General features: G+C 44.0%; 1 pseudogene across 1 annotated transcript; it reads left to right on the top strand.

Annotated features, from left to right (window-relative positions):
- LOC311176129 (olfactory receptor 7A10-like) lies at window positions 1-3158 on the top strand (annotated as a pseudogene). Its single transcript has 2 exons — window positions 1-27; window positions 2178-3158. The product of its transcript is annotated as an olfactory receptor 7A10-like (transcript).
- The last annotated feature ends 1633 nt before the right edge of the window (window positions 3159-4791 follow it).

Raw genomic sequence — 4791 nt, 5'->3', positions numbered from 1 at the left:
ATGGGGACATGGGCAGCCGCAATCCGCGTTTGCTTTTCAAGAGCACTGCTTTCCCGCACAAGCTTACCAGCTGGCCTGGGGCCGTGTGTAGGTCTCCGGGAGTCTTTGTTTTTCTCTAATGGCACCTGGAGCCGTTCGCTCACCTCCGCGGCGAATCCTGCAGGGTTCTCCACAGCTCCAGTTCATGGTGTGTGGTGGCGGAAATTGTTCCTTTCCACTCACAGTCCCGCTTGATGTGTAATTTGTTCTTGTTGGTTGTTTTGGTTTTATTTTTTTGTGTTTTCCTCCTTTCTGTTGGTCGGAGAGTGCCAACTTTGTGGGTGGGGGAGGGTAGCAGTGTTCTGAGCTTTTCTCCCTTCTAGTCCTCTTTTATGGCAACTTTCTTCTTCTGCTAGTTTGCTGGAGTTGTCCGTTTATCTTCCATGTCCCAGTTCTCACTGAGACCTGCCGCTTTTCCTCCCTATTAACTTTTTTTTTTTTTAATGGGAGATCTTACTCACAGCATTTCCTCACTGCCATGTTGATCCGCCTCTTCAGGATGAGTTTAATTCCTAGCCAGGGAGCTACCCACATGGCACAGCAGACCTCTCCTGTCTCTCCCACTGCTCCCCTCAGCAGTGGATTTTAGTCAATCCACCTGTTCTGCTCCCTACTCTGTCTCTGGTGAATCCTCTCACCCCCCACATGTCTGGCCTGTACCCCAGCAAGTGTATGTATAAATATATGAATCTTTTAAAAAAAGAAAAATTTAGGGCCTCCCCTGGTGGCACAGGAGGTTGAGAGCTGCACTTTGACACTGTCTGCAGCCTCTGCAGTGCCGGTTCGATCCTGGCTGGCCGGCAAGGGTCCCACATGGCGCAGCAGACCTCTCCAGTCATGCCTGCTGCTCCCCTAAGCAGTGTGTTTTGTCAGTCTGCCTGTTCTGTTCCCCTCTCTGTCTCTAGTGAATCCTCTCACCCTCCTGCACATTTGGCCTGTACCCCTGTTCTTGTATAAATAAATAAATCTTAAAAAAAAAAGAAAATTTCAGATAACAGGCACTATCGCTATAAGATGAAATATATTAACTGAATGTATTCAAAATAAAATCATGCCACTTAAACTCATTTTTTATATTTTAAATTTTTAATTTATTTTTAATATATTTTTACATCGTCCTTCATTTTTTTCAATGTATGCTTTCTCATCTCAGTTATAGTCCCCATGAAATTCCCACCATCAATTCACCCATGTCCCATCACCTTAGTCCCTTGTGCTCTTCGCACCCATTTTGATCCAACTACCTTCTTCCCTCCTGCAGAATGTCTCTAGTTATAATTGCCTATTCATTTTGATTTTCACTTTATCATAGTAACTTTTGTCCCTGATCCCTTGTTTCTATCCTCTACAGTCCTCCTGTAAGTGAAACCATCCCATAGTTTTCTTTTTCTTTCTGGCTTATTTAAAGAGCATGACCCTTTCCAGCTCCATCCATTTTGCTACAAATGGTATGAGTTTATCTTTTCTGATTGCTGAATATTATTCCATTGTGTATAAGTATGACATCTTCTTGATCCAGTTGTCTATTTTGGGGCATTTGGGTTCTTTCCATAGCCTACATACTGTAAACAGTGCTGCTATAAACATAGGGGTGAATGTATGCTTTGGAATAATATTTTTGTGTCCTTTGGGTAGATACCTAGGAGTGGAATTGCCGCATCATGTGGAAGCTCCATCTTTAGCAGGTTGAGGAACCTCCACACAGCTTTCCATAGTGATTGGCCCAGTTCTCACTCCTACCCGCAGTGCAGGAGAGTTCCTTTAACAAAGACAAAGAGACGGCCTACTGATTGGGAGAAAATTTTTGCACACAATACAAATGATAAGGGAGAGAACACAAAGATCTACAAAGAGCTGAGGAAACTCAACAAAAATAGAGTCAACAACCCAGTCAAAAAATGGGCAGAAGAGCCAAAAAGAGACTGTTCCAGAGAGGAAATGCAAATGTCAGCAGGCATTGAAAAAATATTGAACATTACTTGTAATCAGGGAAATGTAAATCAAACCACAATGAGATACCATCTTACAACAGTGAGAATGGCACAATAAAAAAAAAAAAAAAAAAAAAAACAAGCAACAACAAATGTGGCATGGATGTGGAGATAAACTCATTCCTTGATTGCTCTGCTGTGGTTTAGTTTACAAAACTTCTATCTCCATCCCCCAGGCTCACCAGCGACCTGGCGCCAGGAAACCAAACCCACCCCACAGCATTCACCCTCCTGGGGCTCTCAGAAGAGGCCTCGCTGCAGCCCCTCCTCTTCTGGGCATTCTTGTCCATGTATTTGGTCACGTTCACTGGGAATCTCCTCATCATCCTGGCCATCGTCATGGACCCCCACCTGCACACCCCCATGTACTTCTTCCTCTCCAACCTGTCCTTTGCCGACATCTGCTTCACCTCCACCACCGTCCCCAAGATACTGCTGGACAGTCAGACACAGAACAAGGCCATAACCTATGCGGGCTGTCTCAGCCAGGTGTTTTTCTCCATAATTTTTGCAGGCGTGGACAACTTCCTCTTGACAGCCATGGCCTACAACCGGTTTGTGGCTATCTGCCATCCCCTACACTACATGGTCATCATGAACCCCCAGTTCTGTGGCCTCCTGCTTCTTGCATGCTGGGTGTTAAGTCTTCTGGATTCTCTATTACACAGCTTAATGATTTTGTGACTGTCCTTTTGCTCACAGCTGCAAATCCCTCACTTCTTCTGTAACCTGGACCAGGTGATCCAGCTTGCCTGTTCTGACACCTTCCTCAATGAGCTGGTGATATATTTAACAGCGGTGGTTCTGGCATTCATTCCTCTCAGTGGCATCCTTTACTCTTACTCTAAGATTGTGTCCTCTGTTTTGAAAATCTCATCAGTGAGTGGAAGGTACAAAGTCTTCTCCACCTGCGGGTCTCACCTCTCTGTGTTTTCCCTGTTCTACAGGACGGCGCTTGGTGTGTACCTCAGCTCCACTGCTACCCACGACTCCAGGGTCAATGCAATAGCCTCAGTGATGTACACAGTGGTCACCCCCATGCTGAACCCCTTCATCTACAGTCTCAGAAACAAGGACATAAAGCAGGCCCTGGTGAGGCTCTTCAGCTGCAGAGCAACCCCAACGTGACGGGGGCCGCTTCCTCAGATTGTCTGGTCAGGAGAAGCAGGCCTCATAGTCCATGGACTAAGTCAGGATTCTGTCATCAGCCAGTCAGAGATAATCTGTGCTTTGTCTTATGTACACAGTTTATCGTCAGTTTTTTTAATATATAATAAATATTTTTTCTGTATTTCCTAAATTATTTATTTTTTTTTTTAGTTTGGGTGGGACCCTCGCCTGTGGCCAGGGTTCGAACTTGTGCTGCAGAGGCTGCGGGGAACCTCACAACGCAGTGCTCAATGGTTGTGCCACCAGGGGAGGCCCTATTTCCTAAATTATTTTTAACTGGTATGAATACTGGGAAGTATTCAAAAACAAAATCTGCATGACTTTTTCTTTAGTGAAATGTTGAAAAAGGGAAATTGGGTACTTACAAAATAATAGAAAGATGGAGGAAAATATATACAACTCTATTGGGAAAAATAAGCAATTTATGGATTATCTGCAGAAGAATCTTGTGATATCACAGTATCCATGGGTGTCCAGGGCTAAAACTCAGCTGTCCCTACTGCTGTCCTTTACTCCCTTCCTTTCAGTGCTTTGTTGTTGACCCATAATATTCCTGTTCATGTCATTTTGCTCAGGGTTTGTGTTTCACTTTTTTCTTTCTTGTAGAAGAACTCCTGTCAGTTTTTATGGTCAGGCAGGCAGACCTGATGGGGATCAACTCCATTGGCTTCTCTGGGGAAGCTTTTATTCACATGCATAATTGAATAATTTTGCAGCACAGAGAATTCTTGGCGGGAAGTCTTTGTGTTTAGGATTATGAGCACTTCCTTCCTCTCCTTTCCTGAGGGTGACTGGGGAAAATCAGAGGAAAGCCTAACTTGGATGCCTTTGCAAATCCTCTTTCATTCAGGCCTCCTGTACATCTTCTCTTTTTTTTCTGATTTTTTTTCTGATTTAACAGTGGGGTGTCGTGGTGTAGGTCATTTTCACTTTGAAAGTTGAGTGTTGTCTGTACTTCCTGGACATTTGTGCTTATTTCACTCTCGGTTTGGAAAATTCTCAGCTGTGGTTTTTTGAAAAGCGTCACTCCTCTCTTCTCTGTTCACCTTCCGGATTATCCACATCTATGGAGTCTGACATTTTTGTAGCGTTTCCTTTTTTTTTTCCCGATGTCTGAGTCTCATTTCTCTCTGTTTTCCTAATTGGGTCATGTATATATTGAGATCCTCCATTTCTGAATTTATTTTATTGGCCAGTTTAATTCTATTTAACACACTTTCTATATTTGTGGTCATTCACATTCAGACGGTCTTTTCTGTTCTCTTCATCTTGCCCAGCTCTTTGGTGAAGACTCTCTGGTTCTTTGATCTTCGTTCTAAGGTCCTGCAGAGCCTCTCCACATTTGAGTAGTCTTCCCATAACTCAGGGGTGTATTTACTGTTGTTGCTCCACGTCACTGACACTCCTCTGCTCCTCTCTCCTGTATTAATGAACCAGAACTTCTGTTCTGCTGCTTTTTTTCCCCTCTTGTGCTCATATGTTCCTTGATCTAAGTAATTATGTCACCTCATTTCCAGGTTTGTAGCTGGGGTGCTGTGGTGAGACTTCCTCTTCTAGTTTTCCTTGGCTTCAGGTGGAGGCGGTGGGGAAT

This window comes from Talpa europaea (genome assembly GCF_964194135.1).
Source record: "Talpa europaea genome assembly, chromosome: 8".
NCBI classification, from domain to species: Eukaryota; Metazoa; Chordata; class Mammalia; order Eulipotyphla; family Talpidae; genus Talpa; species Talpa europaea.
This window is presented reverse-complemented; position numbering and strand designations above follow the sequence as displayed.